The sequence below is a fragment of the Schistocerca americana genome, chromosome X, assembly GCF_021461395.2.
Source record: "Schistocerca americana isolate TAMUIC-IGC-003095 chromosome X, iqSchAmer2.1, whole genome shotgun sequence".
NCBI lineage: Eukaryota > Metazoa > Arthropoda > Insecta > Orthoptera > Acrididae > Schistocerca > Schistocerca americana.
Genome location: NC_060130.1, coordinates 331,563,558 through 331,580,078, shown reverse-complemented (window position 1 = coordinate 331,580,078; position 16,521 = coordinate 331,563,558). Strand labels below are relative to the sequence as shown.

At 42.1% G+C, this 16,521-nt stretch overlaps 2 non-coding genes across 2 annotated transcripts; one reads left to right on the top strand and one right to left on the bottom strand.

Annotated features, from left to right (window-relative positions):
* Window positions 1-7,313: 7,313 nt before the first annotated feature.
* Trnat-ugu lies at window positions 7,314-7,388 on the bottom strand. Its single transcript has one exon. It is a non-coding gene; the product is annotated as a tRNA-Thr (tRNA).
* A 281-nt stretch (window positions 7,389-7,669) lies between these two features.
* Window positions 7,670-7,744, top strand: Trnat-ugu. The gene has a single exon. It is a non-coding gene; the product is annotated as a tRNA-Thr (tRNA).
* Window positions 7,745-16,521: the final 8,777 nt, after the last annotated feature.

Genomic DNA, 16,521 nt, shown 5'->3' with positions numbered 1-16,521 from the left:
GGATACTTCTAGAATGTACTACAACCGAATATAGAAACTGAAGTGTTTCTATTCAGGTGAGTTTTGAACTCACGACCCTCGATGCAACTATCTAGTACCATAACCATTACACAACGGCGACTGCGCTACTCTGCTTTTTCTGCGACAATATTTCCCACATTACCGCCTGAAAATTCACGTACGCTGTGCTAGCGAAAAGGTTGTTTATGATATTTCCTGACACCATTCTAATGAAGACTGCTACCTCTAGAGCGTGTCTTCGCGAAAATATTTTAGCAAGTGCCTGCTCATCGATTGGAATAAGCGATTGAGTTGATTTAATAACTCTCGCATTTGGATCTCATGTCCCAATAGAACGATCCACTTTACGTTTTCAGTGGTTTCCATGATTGCTAAAGAAAATTACCATGATGGTACCAATGACTGGACGCGGCTAAAATCCTACCCTAGCTTGTCAAATACAATATTGTGTTCCGCATCTAGTGACTTAACTGTTGTTTGGACGTTAAACCAAATCTTTTCTTTACTTCAGTAACCTACTAGTAGATTTTTAATCAACGTTCGTCCCACCAGTGAGAGGCTTTGTTTAGGATAGGCGTACACACCACCACGATTAACTATTTACGTTCAGTTTTGTTGTGTGTTTGTTTTCCTTCAGTCACAATCGTTACTTACACAAACGAAATGAATTGGTAAGTGTCATGAATCAGTAAATTTTTTAAGCTTTGTGATATTATCTTGAGTTTTCTCCTAAGTATTAGCTGTCGAAATAGCATTCACATGAGCAAACCAGTTGATAGCACCATTGGTAAATGGGTTTAGCTCGTCTATGTTTAAAAGGAATAGCTCGACGTAGTCATCGAGTCGAGCCACGCACGTCTGCTTTCATGCTCTGCTTTCATGCCCAGCAGTTCACTCACAGCAATTAATAACCTATATCTGTGGTCCAGCAGTCAAATAGTCTATGCATAGCTAGAATTCAGAATTGATAAATACAAAAAGATATGAAATATAAATGAATAATTTAATAAAAATAGTTCTTTACTAACGTCTTTAATTGATGTAGACGACAGAGAATTATGTTGGAAAATGTTTATTCACGAAAGTGTACCACAACTAAATGGTAAGCAGTTTTATCATATCCATTTAAAATATACACAGAGAATAACTTTGCGAAATGCAGTAAAGTTATATTGACAGCGTTATGAAAATGATAGCAGAATCTCCGAGGTAATAGTCATCCAAGACATGTGAAAACTAAAACTATTTCGTGATCACAATACAAGAAATGTTCACCCATTCAGAATAGTCAGAGATCAACATGATGCTTTAAAAATTAACAAACACAAGATGACGAGACGAAAGTCATATTCTATTCTCAATACCACAATGCAATTGGAAAAAGTTAGAATATTATAACGGCCGTTCACTGTCCAGACTGTATCACATACACGATCCTATAAGACTCGTTACCATAGGTAGGTCTCTTTCCTTCAAGCAAAAACGTACAAGTGTCCCAAATGTTAAAGTGTCGTCGTCGTCGTTCATCACCTGCACGACCGCATCATACACGTTACCCGACTTCTTAAAGAACAAATGTAAAAGTGTCTTCTTCAGGATCTATGTGAAAAGTGCCCAGCATCGCTGCCTTGAGCACACAACTCGAAAAACGTCGTCTCCACTCGACTCCCATGGTGTTCTGCAACTGCCTGCTTTCCCATTGGCTGAAGGAATCCCCAACAAAAACACAAGATTTTTACGTTCTAACGGCATGATATGACTCAACTTGACCACTTCCCTGGCTAAAGTAATATATTACAACATTATTTAAGTAAAGAAATGTTATGAACTTTCGGTCACACACTGACCATTCACAATAAATGTAAATAAAGGTCCATAAATAAATAAGATTCTTGAGCAAGTGTGCATACATTAAATGACAACACACTGCCGTTAAATATTATTTAAACAATTATTTAGGCCTGTTTCACAGAAGTATCCTTTTGTCCTGTTATCGAGGTTGGTGACAGCTAACACAAGCGGTTGACCACTTGCCAAATTACCATGATTTTGTGTTAGTAATTGTAATAAATAGTTAAATAAATATCCAGAAAAAATAGTAAGATACTCATTAAATAAATACACAAGTATGATAAGATATGAGGTATTCATGCTGCATTCATTTTCTGCATTATTTTTGAGAATACGATGTTCGGACGAACATTTGCATTGTGAAATGGTATAAAAAACGTAATAAACTCAGAAATAAAATTTATGCAGGTACATAGCTTTCAGGGATGATGACTATAGTGCAATGCTATCATCTGAGATCAAGTTTGTTGAAGTCTCGTGATTTCTTTCAACAGTTTTTAATTCAGAGGTTCATTGTGAAAATATTTAGTCACTGTAAAATATTAAATTCTGTAGGTTTAAATGTATTGAAAATATTGTTGTGTCCTTGGATGTACCTCATTTTTCTGAAATCACAAATGTATTCAGATTTGCTTTATTATTTGATGGTGAATTTTAAAGTGCCGTAAGAAGCCATCTTTGTGGATGCTTAGAAGTCCACCATTACTGACGCATTCCGAATTTTTCTAAGAGTGCGACCACTGTTCAGATTCACGTACCAGGATGTACACGCTTCCTGCCAAACCTTTGTACCAGCGCCTCTGATCGCCTGCAACGGTCGCTGAGGCTGGGCAGGCTGTGGCGCTTTGCCTGAGCCTGGCACGCCACCCCCTGAGCCCTGGACCCGGTAGTGTTCAGCCGTACAAACATATTGACTTCATACCGATACTAGGCGACAGATTAACTCAGCTACATACATGTAGCGATACAGCACTGATCAGTGTCTATTCTCGCTATAGCGTAGTGTGCATTATGTTTTTGAAGCGATAACTAGGTTCCAGACAATGTGGGTCAGACGAGTGTGGAAAACCGTCAGAAAACCTCAGTAGCCGATGAACTGCGGCGAGTTTTGCCACGGTACCATTTAGCTGGCTCGGGAGCGTTACTGAGATGCTCAGTAAATTCCAATGACAGATAGTATATGAGAGGCATTGTGCATCCCGAGAGGCTTACTCCGAAAATTCCTAAGGAGTACTTTCTGCAGAGTTTTGCAAAATATTACTTCATCCCATAGACGTCTCGTGGATTGACAACAACGAGAAAATTCGATAAATTAAATTTAATACACAGGTATACCAACAATCATTCATCCTACATGTCACATACTACCGGAACTGGGAAAGGATGATCAGTTATTTGTACCCTCCCGCACACACCATCAGGTGGCTTGTGAAGTATAGATAAAGATACCATATAGCTACCACGAGTAGTATTACATCGGAATATGACCATAAAGTACCCAGCAAGCTTACTCGTATCTCACGCAACCTAAATCATCCTCATAATGGAAAAAAGAAAATCTTTTCACTTTCAGTTCAAGTTACACTCTTATCAGCACACAGTTGTGGCAATGGAGTATGCAGTTTCACTTTCAGGCAGAAAAAGTTGTCAGTAAACCACAAGTAATGTATCTTACCATATAACATACTACAAAAAGGGCTATTAGCTTCAGTGAAAACAGGGAAAGATAGTTTGGGAGACTTTTTTGGCTCTTATGCAACACACGGTTGATATCAAAATAATACTAAAGGCTTGAGAAAAATGGAGGGATCCGCCAGCTCCTTTGTAGCTAACACAATCACAGGTTTTGCGACACTGTCTGGAGACGAGGAGTAAGAAATTCGTTTGTCATTTGGCTCTATTGAGGTGTCGATGTGCTGAAAAGATATCTACATCTACATCCATACTCCGCAAGCCACCTGACGGTGTGTGGCGGAGGGTACCTTGAGTACCTCTATGGGCTCTCCCTTCTATTCCAGTCTCGTATTGTTCATGGAAAGAAGGATTGTGCCGTGCGGTTAAAGGCGCTGCTGTCTGGAACCGCAAGACCGCTACGGTCGAAGGTTCGAATCCTGCCTTGGGCATGGATGTTTGTGATGTCCTTAGCTTAGTTAGGTTTAACTAGTTCTAAGTTCTAGGGGACTAGCGACCTCAGCAGTTGAGTCCCATAGTGCTCAGAGCCAAAGAAGGATTGTCGGTATGTCTCTGTGTGGGCTCTAATCTCTCTGACTTTATCCTCACGGTCTCTTCCCGAGATATACGTAGGAGGGCGCAATATACTGCTTGACTCCTCAGTGAAGGTATGTTCTCGAAACTTCAACAAAAGCCCGTACCGAGCTACTGAGCGTCTCTCCTGCAGAGTCTTCCACTGGAGTTTATCTATCATCTCCGTATCGCTTTCGCGATTGCTAAATGATCCTGTAACGAAGCGCGCTGCTTTGCGTTGGATCTTCTTTATCTCTTCTACCAACCCTATCATGTACAGATCCCCCACTGCTGAGCAGTATTCAAGCAGTGGGCGAACAAACGTACTGTAACCTACTTCCTTTGTTTTCGGATTGCATTTCCTCAGTGAACTTCCGGTGTCATCCACAAGGTCATTTACGTATATTGTGAATAGCAACGGTCCTACGACACTCCCCTGCGGCACATTTGCAATCACTCTTACTTCGGAAGACTTCTCTCCATTGAGAATGACATGCTGCTTTCTGTTATCTAGGAACTCTTCAATCCAATCACACAGTTGGTCTGATATTTCATATTCTCTTACTTTGTTCATTAAACGACTGTGGGGAACTGTATCGAACGCCTTGCGGAAGTCAAGAAACACGGCATCTACCTGGGAACCCATGTCTATGGTCCTCTGAGTCTCGTGGACGAGTAGCGCGAGCTGGGTTTCACACGATCGTCTTTTTCGAAACCCATGCTGCTCCCTACAAAGTAGATTTCTAGTCTCCAGAAAAGTCATTATACTCGAACATAATATGTGTTCCAAAATGGTTGAGGTGTGGCATATCCAGTTTTTGCTCCTTTGTTAATGATCTTTCCTCTGAACTATCAGTTCATAACTTAGCTATTTTCAGGAAAGGAATTAGCACTACATGGGACTTGCTCTTCTTGAGAACCATTCAATGGTTTATCTGAGTGAAACGTTTAGCAATAACATAACAAACATCTTGGAAGTTTAGTGCAGAATCATTACTTACGATTTCCCGAAGCAATAGCGTATAGCAATAAAATCTGGGTAGTATGACTTACGTTTACTCATTTTTGGATTGTTATTTGGTGCGTCATTGGGGTTTTAATAATTGATTCTGTTGTTGTGTACGTACTATATGAAGAGTGTTGAGTGTGTCCGTTGCGTGACAGGGCTCATGGGTGAAACTTTTGGTTGGGATTAGTTTTGTTAGGGCACTGTAAAGTAGACATCGGTCTGCATAATTCCGCATGCACTAGCACTGCTAGATAATGGCATTGTACCGCACTAATGAAGCTCCGAGAAAGATCCTTCCCATCTATCTTCTCAAGCCTAAGGTAGCGCCGCAACTCCCAATGTTCAAGCCTTTTCGTAAAATATGACGATCAAGAGCCGGAGTTTACCCCACTATCCACTCCAGAATTTTCGTCATGTGCTACAATCATACACTAAATTCACTTCACTCACTGCTTCAGAATAGAGACGACAAAACTATTTCAGTATTTGCACAAAGCCACTTTATGCAGCGTGGACCGCAGCAAGATGTGCTGGGAGAGAGTCGGTGAGGTTCTGGAAGGTACCGACAGGGATGTGGAGTCATACTGACTCCAGTACCGCGGCCAGCTGTGCAACGTTTCTCAATTGAGGAAACATGGAGCGAACAATGCCATTGAGGTGGTGCCGCAGATTCTTCACTGGGTGTAAACCGGGACAGTTAAGTGGCCAGGGATATACGATAAACTCATTCTGGAGCTTTTCAGACCACGCAAGTACACTGCGAACTGTGTGACACGTTGCGTTGTCCTGCTGGTAGATGCCATCGTGGCAGGGAAAAACAAACTGCATATAAGGGTGAAGATGATCCCTAACGATGGATGCTCATTTTTGTTGATCCACTGTATCTTCCAGAATGACGAGATCGTCCACGGAAAGCTACGAAAACGTTCCTGCCGTACTGGTAGAAAATACGAAGAAATTCTGGTCGTATGTAACGTACACAAGCGGCAAGACGCAGTAAATACCTTCGCTGCGCAGTGCCGATGGCACTGTTACCGACGACTGCGCCGCTAAAGCGGAGTTATTGAACGCAGTTTTCCGAAATTCCTTCACCAGGGAAGACGAATGGAATGTTCCAGAATTTGAAACACGAACAGCTGCTAGCATGAGTTTCTTAGAAGTAGGTACCTTAGGGGTTGCGAAACAACTCAAATCGCTTGATACGGGCAAGTCTTCAGGTCCAACTTGTATATCGATTAGGTTCCTTTCAGATTACGCTGATACAATAGCTCCCTACTTAGCAATCATATAAAACCGCTCGCTCACCGATAGATCTGTACCTACAGATTGGAAAATTGCGCAGGTCGCACCGTTGTTTAAGAAGGGTGGTAGGAGTAATCCATCGAACTACAGATCTATATCATTGACGTCGGTCTGCAGTAGGGTTTTGGAGCATATACTGTATTCAAACGTTATGAATCACCTCGAAGGGAACGATCTATTGATGCGTAATCAGCATGGTTTCAGAAAACATCGTTCTTGTGCAACGCAGCTAGCTCTTTATTCGTACGAAGTAATGGCCGCTATCGACAGGGGATCTCAAGTTGATTCAGTATTTCTAGATTTCCGGAAAGCTTTTGACACCGTTCCTCACAAGCGACTTCTAATCAAGCTGCGGGCCTACGGGGTATCGTCTCAGTTGTGCGACTGGATTCGTGATTTCCTGACAGGAAGGTCGCAGTTCGTAGTAATAGACGGCAAATCATCGAGTAAAACTGAAGTGATATTAGGTGTTCCCCAGGGAAGCGTCCTGGCACCTCTGCTGTTGCTGATCTATATAAATGACCTGGGTGACAATCTGAGCAGTTCTCTTAGGTTGTTCGCAGATGATGCTGTAATTTACCGACTAGTAAGGTCACCCAAAGACCAGTATCAGTGGCAAAGCGATTTAGAAAAGATTGCTGTATAGTGTGGCAGGTGGCAGTTGACGCTAAATAACGAAAAGTGTGAGGTGATCCACATGAGTTCCAAAAGAAATTCGTTGGAATTCGATTACTCGATAAATATATATGACGGTAGTATCGGTTCCCGAAAGAACAGTTACCGTGGATGACCATGCAGCTTTGCTAGAAATGAAATCATAATTAAATGGACACCCTAGCTGCAAACAGGCGTTCATGTACTTCATTGGGGACATGTTGAAAATGTGTGCCCCGACCGGGACTCCAACCCGGGACCTCCTGCTTACATGGCAGACGCTCTATCCATCTGAGCCACCGTGGGCACAGAGGATAGTGCGTCTGCAGGGACTTATCTTTCGGGAACATATACTACCGTCATATATAGTTAAAATATGGCTTCCCGGCCATTGACCTTCTTGTGCGAACGCACACGCTATGCCCGAACTCGTACGGGACTTGGTAGATTGATCTGCCACGAGTAATGAGTATGATGGGCAAACTTCTATTAGGCGCACTACGAATGAACTGGTGTGGACATGTTGGGAATGTAGATCTCACGGGCAGCGTGCAAGGGATAAGTCCCTGCAAACGCATTATCCTCTGTGCCCACGGTGGCTCAGATGGATAGAGCGTCTGCCATGTAAGCAGGAGGTCCCGGGTTCGAGTCCCGGTCGGGGCACACATTTTCAACATGTCCCCAATGAAGTACATCAACGCCTGTTTGCAGCTAGGGTGTCCATTTAATTATCATTTCACTCGATAAATAGTACAATTCTCAAGGCTGTCAGTTCAACTAATTACCTGGGTGTTAAAATTACGAAAAACTTCAGTTGGAAAGACCACGTAGATAATATTGTGAGGAAGGCGAGCCAAACATTGCGTTTCATTGGCAGGACACTTAGAAGTTGCAACAAGTCCACTAAAGAGACAGCTTACACTACACTCGTTCGTCCGCTGTTAGAATATTGCTGCGAGGTGTGGGATCCTTACCAGGTGGGATTGACGGAGGACATCGAAAGGGTGCAAAAAAGGGCAGCTCGTTTTGTATTATCACGTAATAGGGGAGAGAGTGTGGCAGATATGATACGCGAGTTGGGATGGAAGTCATTAAAGCAAAGACGTTTTTCGTCGCGGCGAGATCTATTTACGAAATTTCAGTCACCAACTTTCTCTTCCGAATGCGAAAATATTTTGTTGAGCCCAACCTACATAGGTAGGAATGATCATCAAAATAAAATAAGAGAAATCAGAGCTCGAACAGAAAGGTTTAGGTGTTCGTTTTTCCCGCTCGCTGTTCGGCAGTGGAATGGTAGAGAGATAGTATGAATGTGGTTCGATGAACCCTCTGCCAAGCACTTAAATGTGAATTGCGGAGTAATCATGTAGATGTAGATGCACTAGCCCAAGGCCACCCCTCCGATGACACATAAAACGTGATTCATCCGACAATGCCACTTGTCGCCACTCACTGGAGGTCCATTTGCGGTACTGGCTTGCAAATTCCATCCCTCGTCGCCGATGAACAGCAGTCAGAATGTGTAATAAAAGTATGTCATAGTACATATAATTATTCTACTTCTGTAATAGTAGTACTCAGATTTTACATGTAAATTTAACTTCAGTTTCATAAAGTGCATCTACCACTTTAAATAAAATTCTGCTTTAAAGTAGTCCTAGTTTTCCCACAAAAATTTTAATTCCAAAATTAGGATAGCAGAATGTGACTGCACTTCAGCATATTCTGTTAACAGCAGAGACATGTGTCGAGAATCTTAGTAAGACTAGAAGACTAGTTTAATCCCAGCAAAAGAAATCTCCTTTTACTCACTCCAGAAAAATATAAAAGATACTATAAAATCTTCACTCATATTAAACTGCTCTCAATCATTTACAGGAGAATCCACAGAATGTGATGTTTCTAATTAGTATCACAACGAAAGTTTAAAAACCAAATGCCACTTGTGGCAACTGCAGATAAATTTTTAACAGTTGCATACCAATTGGGGGGGGGGGGGGGTCAGTAACGGACGCCAACGATGTTTTTAGGCTAAAACTCCTGTCGTGTTCAGTATTTTATTTAATAAATACATGAAATTTGTCATAATTATAATTGCTACAATCGACAATAAGAACAGCTTTTGGTTTACACTCATTGTTGAGTCATAGCGATTGTTATAAGCCGGCCCGGGTGGCCGAGCGGTTCTAGGCGCTACAGTCTGGAACCGCGCGACCGCTACGGTCGCAGGTTCGAATCCTGCCTCGGGCATGGATGTGTGTGATGTCCTTAGCTTAGTTAAGTTTAAGTAGTTCTAAGTTCTAGGGGACTGATGACCTCAGAAGTTAAGTCCCATAGTGCTCAGAGCCATTTGAACCAATTTTTGATTGTTATAACTGAAGGTGTAGCTGGTCAACAATCACCACTCGCAGTCAACCGGTAAACAGTGTGGCGAGTGGAAGGTAATATCTTTGTGGCATTTGACACAATGTACAAGAAGATGAAATTGACCGATGACGAAATTAGAAATGTGCTTGAGAGTTCAGACTATGAATTTAGTGGTGAACCATCCGAAAGCTCAAGCAGTGAAACTGAATATTTAGTCATGGAAATTCCAGATCAAGTAGTTTCTGACAGCAGCGAGTTGGATGAAAGTGAGCAGGGTAAGTAACGATTTTTATTACTTTTGCAGGTATTTTGGAGTATATTAGGATGTGTGTCTGGGTAGAGTGCTTAGTTTCCTAGTGTTCGGTTCTGGTTTAATATTTTTATAGATATTCAACCAACAAGAAGACGACCCAGGCCGATAGCACAAATTAATGAACTTGAAAAAGACATGGTGGCCCCGTCAGGTATGATATGGAAGAGAAGCTCTTACGTAAATCAAAGGAGGAGGTCTGTTGCTAACGTAATGAGAACCCCGAAAGGAACTAAGCCAGGGATAAAACCTGATACACCAGGTTTAGCTTTTCCTATGTACTTCTATGATAACATCCTGGATAACATTTTGATGTCTACCAATCAAAAGCTTGGAAATCTTAGGGAATCATCCGAAGATATTTTCATAAAAAATTCGAAAGTGAAGAAATTGTGTCAGCAATTGGAATTCTATTGAACTGTGGAGTCCATAGACAGAACAAGGACAGTTTACGTGATACATTTAGTAAAGAAACCTTTCCGATGTTCCGAGCTTCATTTTCGGAGCATAGACTGAGGCTCTTACTGAAGTGCTTGCGTTTTGATGATGCTCTAACTCGTGCAGCTAGAAGACAGACCGACAAATTTGCTCCTATCAGGGATATATGGAACATGATAGTAAATTTCCTGAGTTTTATAATCCTAGTGAGTCAGTCACAGTGGATGAAGAACTTGTGACCTTCCATGGGCGATGCCCATTCAGGCTATATATTCCAACAAAACCAGGAAAATATGGAATAGAGGTGAACATGTTATGTGATTCAGATACGAAATACTGCTTCGCTGCGGATCCCTACGCTGGAAAACACGCTAATGAGAAGAGTCATAACAATGACCCTGAAATAGTTAGAACATTGAATGAAATGTCTAACTTGAAACAATCTGCAAGAAATGTTACCATGGACAGAAAGTTCACTACCGTTCCACTCGCATCTGATCTTTTGAAAAAGAAAATAACTACAGTTGGTACTAATCGAAGTGACAAACGCCATGTTCCTACAGAACTCCGTCCCGTTTCTCTAAAAGCTACACCGGGAACAATCGATTTGCCTTTAGTGATGATGCCACGTTTGTCAGTTACGTGCCTAAGAAAGGAAAGATTGTCACAGTATTGTCAACCCAACATCATGATATGAATGCGACGGAAGAGAAGAAAGACATCATCCTATTCTACAACTGTACAAAGTCAGGAGTGGATACATTCGATAAGTGTGTAAGAACGTACAGCTGCCGTCGAGCAAAGCGTCGATGGCCAATGGCGGTGTTTTTCAACTTGATTGACGTTGCAGCATACAATTCATATGTTGTATTTCAAGATACACATAAGGAATGAACAAATAATTACCCGACAAAAAGTTCTGGAAGAAAGAAGTACCTGAAAGATCTTACTCGTGAACTTTGTAACTTCAACATGAAAAGACGCGCTCAAAATGCTGTAGGTCTACACTCAAAATACACTACAGCGTTATCAACTTTTGGGTATGAGTGCTATCAAAATCAAGGTGCTCTGAGCAGAGGAAACAACGTTACGGAGTCGCGACGGAAAGTAACATGTGCAGCTGTGCATAATCTGCCAAAGAAAGGACACTGTTAATTATGCGCCCGAAGCAAAGACCGTAAGTACATGAAATCTTGCACTTCTCGCAGGAAGTATATCTGCTCTGCACACATCAAGAAAGAAGAAGTAGTTCGTATTGTAAAGTGTTCTGAATGTGAATCTGAGTTATCCTTGTAATTGTGAAATTAATACAAATAAATGTAAAAAAACTATTTATTTTTTACTAAAAATGTCCCAGAAACCCTTTCCCACTAATAATAATCAACATTTTAATCTTCTACTCTGCCAAAATTATGGAAATACATAAGTAATGTGATTTGTCCTAGATAGAGAATGTGACCCCTCCCATTGGCGTTGGCCAGTGTAACATACAGAATTGGTATTTGACTGTTAACATACACTAAGCATAAAGATGGCAAAACACGCAATTATCATAATGTGTAAACACAGTATCACATTTAGCAAGCATGATGCATACATTAATAAGAATTTTATCACACTGTTCTGAGAGCAAGAAGTACGTAGCTTATAGCTCACACGAAGTAGCATCCCTCAAGTAAAACTCATTAATGGAGAATGTACAGACAAAACCTCTCTATAGTATCCCAACACTGCTAGCAGTAGTAATTGACTGATCACTCCCACAGCTCGGCACTCGCAAGACATGCAGTTATTACGAAAATTTGTTGAACACTGACAGTATGAAACAATGAGTGAGTTGTACTGAAATTAACAACTAATCAGAATTTCACTGCAGAAGATCATGCCAGAGTAAGCCAAATTTGGAACTGGTTTACACTAACAGGAATTAACATTAAATGACAGAAACTGCAAGTAACTGCACATCACACATCAGAATCTACACTACTATACAAAGACAAGTCGTTGTTGAAAGCTGTTATCAATATCTCAAAAAGTACTTTCCCAATTTATTTAAAATTATCACACCATACTGCAATAAACATTCGAACGTACAAAGGCTACAAATTTTGTAAAAATATGTGGTATATAAGTGCAAGTACGATGTAATGTGACAACGTCATTCGTAGTAATCGTAAATAGTTCTTGGCTGATTTACTTCCTATTTTGATATGATACTATAATAAAATACATATACTATATAAATTATCGAAGTTTCCAAGTTATCAACAAAAATCTCGGAACGACCTTGACCAATTTACTTCCAATTTTGACATAATACTTTAATATGCTCAACCAGTTTATGTACTTCTGTAAGATTTGTTGGCTGACAAGTCGCACGAGGCACTTCTAGTCCCATCACAGCCCAAACACGTCGTCGACTGGAGACAAGTCCGAAGATCGTGCTGACCCGGAAAGTCGCTACATACCTTGCAGAGCACGGTGAGGTTCACGGGAAATTTGCAGGTGAGCATCATCCCTTTGGAACAACACATCCCTTTCCTATGGCAAGAACTGCAAAAGAACGTATCTAACAACATTCTGCACGTACCGATATGCTTGTTAGTCCCCTCCAGAAACGCCAGAGGTGAATGAGAGTTGAAGTTTATCGTATTCGAGACCATAAGGGCCGGGATGGGCCCAATGCGTCTTGGACGAATGCACTCTACAAGACGGTGCTCACCAGGTCTATGTCATGTGCGGAAACGACCTTCACTTGTGTGCGGGCAGAATCTGCTCTCATCGCTGAAGACCAACAGCGCGCTATTCTATCTTCCAAGTGATCGTCTGACGGAACCAATGCCGGCCGGAGTGGCCGTGCTGTTCTAGGCGCTACAGTCTGGAACCGAGCAACTGCTACGGTCGCAGGTTCGAATCCTGCCTCGGGCATGGATGTGTGTGATGTCCTTAGGTTAGATGGGTTTAATTAGTTCTAAGTTCTAGGCGACTGATGATCTCAGAAGTTAAGTCGCATAATTCTCAGAGCCGTTTGAACCTTTTGAACGGCACCAATGGAGCCGTGCACGTAGATGCTGTGGCGTTAGTGAATGATGGGCTAGAGGTGTGCGTGCCCATAGTCCCACTACTGAGAACTGATTGGCAACAGTTCGTGTTGACACATGTGGATTCACGAGCCCTCTTATTTATGCTGTGTTAGCTGTACGATCTGTCACTGCTGCCCTCACAATATGACGATCCTGTCAGACATCTGTGCTGCGTGGACGTCCAGAACCTCGTCTACAGGTGAGAGAATGTTCACATGACCTCTGATACCAGCACCGTTGCACAACTGCTACAACACGTCCAACTTGTGTGGCAATTCTCCGAAACGACCATCCAGCCTCTCGGAAGGCCACTACGCCCTTTCACACTCGCCCAGTGGGCTATCGGAAACACGAGTTTCCCTCCGTGGCAAGGTTGCCTGCTAGCTCCATACGTTCGTACCACACTAAACTTTCGGGCTGTGAGCATTCCCTATTAAACGGTAGACACAGATGGAGCTCTGATGGCTGTGACACTACGCTGTATGTTGTCGGACGACGTTGAAACCATTATCAGTACATCTACTTTACTCAGGTGGCAAATGCCGTCATCGGATCATAACCGACGTCGTCTTTCCTCCATGCATTGCTGCCTGTGGAGGCTACACTAAGTACTAAAGTTGGTGTTTCGGTATGGGTCGATTCCTAGTACCTCATATATACGAGGATTGGAACTCAAATAGTGGCAAATATTTATTCATAACCGATACAAAAGAGTTACATGTTTGCACCTGTCACTGTCCTTCAAAGTAGCTACCAGCGTTGCACAGAACCCGTCGCCAACGATGTGGAAGGCGTAGTATACCGTTAGCAGAGCTTGTTCTGCTGATGGTGTGAAAGGAGCGGTCTACTGCCTGTCGAATCTCTGGAACAGTTCTGAAGCGAATGCCACGAAGTGGTTCCTTCATCTTCGGAATCAAATCAAAGCCACAAGGACTTAACTCCGGGGAATATGGTGGATGGTACAGTACTTCCCAGTCCCATCGACCGAACAGAGCAGCCACAGCTAGCGCTGTATGCGCCCGCGCATTGTCGTGCAAAATGATGGGTGGGTTACGCAGAAAGTGTTGCCGCTTCTTTCGCAAAGCTGGCCGCAGGTTATGATCCAAAAACGAACAGTAATACTGTGCATTGACGGTGGCATTCGCTTCAGAACTGTTCTCGAGATTCGACAGGTAGTAGACCAGTCCATTCGCATCATAAAAAAACAGGCTCTGCTAAAGGTATACTACGCCTTCCACATCACTGGCAACGGGTTCTGCATAACGCTGCTGACTACATTGAAGGACAGTTCAAATGGTTCAAATGGCTCTGAGCACATGGGACTTGACTTCTGAGGTCATCAGTCCCCTAGAACTTAGAACTACTTAAACCTAACTAACCTAACGACATAACACACACCCATGCCCGAGACAGGATTCGAACCTGCGACCGTAGCGGTCGCGCGGGTCCAGACTGTAGTGCCTAGAACCGCTCGGCCACCCCAGCCGGCTGAAGGACAGTAACAGGTGCAAACATGTAACTCTTTTGTATCGGTTGTGAATAAATAGTTGCCACTATTAAAGTTCCAACCCTTGTATATGACTGAAGGCGTCGACGTAGTTAGCGAAATCCTCGAATATTTCTTGACCGTTGTACTTCTTGAATCAAGACTAGAGTAACATTTGGACAGACACTGGTAACAAAAATTTCGAAAAGTTCTTGACCGATTTACTTCCAATTTGTACACGATTGTTGACAAATATCTCGAAAATTTCGTGACACATGCTCTAATTAACATTCGGAAGGGCATAGGCAATATTTTTTGGAACAACAACGTACAGGACTTCTGTTAAAACAACTGTGAGGAAGAAAATACTGAGCTACTCTGTGCTATGAAAGGGTGTACGTGGTGTTTATTTTTCAGTTTCTTTTGAGTGCGATAACAGGGCATTTAAACCATTGGACAATTAGTTTCTCCCCTTTGTATTCTTTCTCCTTACATATATAACTTTAAACAAAAATTGTATGCGCAACTATTTTGTTTCTTTCCTCGTAGCCGGTTATAAAAGAAAATAGGAAAGTTCTATTCATGGCTGTGGGCTTATGATTAGAATACTATTACGGAATGTGATCATTCGAAACTTGGTAGTCTTACTCATTTGCTGATTAAAACTATAGGAAATTCTATTGTTGAAGCTACTACCCTCACATAACCAGCAGCTCGACAGGCCTCTCATACCCCATATACCAATGATTAGAACCGATTTACCGAATTATTTCAAACGATTTCAGTTCTCAATCAACATTTCATAAGCTACAACAATACACAAGGTTCAACGTTCAGGGGATTGCTAAAGGGACATAGAGAGGGGAAGGAGGAGATGAGCAAAGATAGGACGGAAGAAAAGGTCGAGAAAGGTAGTGGGAGAAGGAGACAGATAGAGAGGGGGGGGGGGCAATGGACAGAGAGAAGGAAGGAGGAGCAGGAGCCGCGGGGGATTAGCCGAGCGGTCTCAGGCGCTGCAGTCATGGACTGTGCGGCTGATCCCGGTGGAGGTTCGAGTCCTCCCTCAGGCATGGGTGTGTGTGTTTGTCCTTAGGAGAATTTAAGTAGTGTTTAAGCTTAGGGACTGATGACCTTAGCAGTTAAGTCCCACAAGATTTCACACACATTTGAACATTTTTTTTTTGAGGAGGAGGAGATACAGAGAGCGGTGAGGAGGTAATCAGGACTTGCAGTATACCCAAATCCCATACATATTTAGCATCTGCAAATCATTGCAGTGTTCGTTAGTATTCAAAATGAACAAAATCCTGGCAAACGGATAACAAATTTGCAAGTGGTGTGCACTGATAAGCAGATGATTTAACTTCTACCAAGTATATCTACCTTGTCCTGGTAATGTCTTGCAAAAATCCAAAAACAGCCCAAACAACACATCTACTAAGAGAACCAGCCTAGATAAAAGAAAATAATTGTGTATGACGAGCACACCCTACATTTAATTCGCAACGGAAGCATTTCACGCATAATATAGTAACCTGGATAATGATGAATATGAAAAGCTTAATCACAAGATCAAAATAATTTTATAATGTGGTAATGAGGGACTTACAGTTGTTCACTTTACAACACGATGTGGACCCAGTATGGTAGTCATAATAGTCAAACAAGAATGACAGAATTATTTCAAGCAATACGACTTGAAGTCATTTGAATGATTTACAGCTTGAAATGTTTGAATGTGCATGGTTTAGCAACG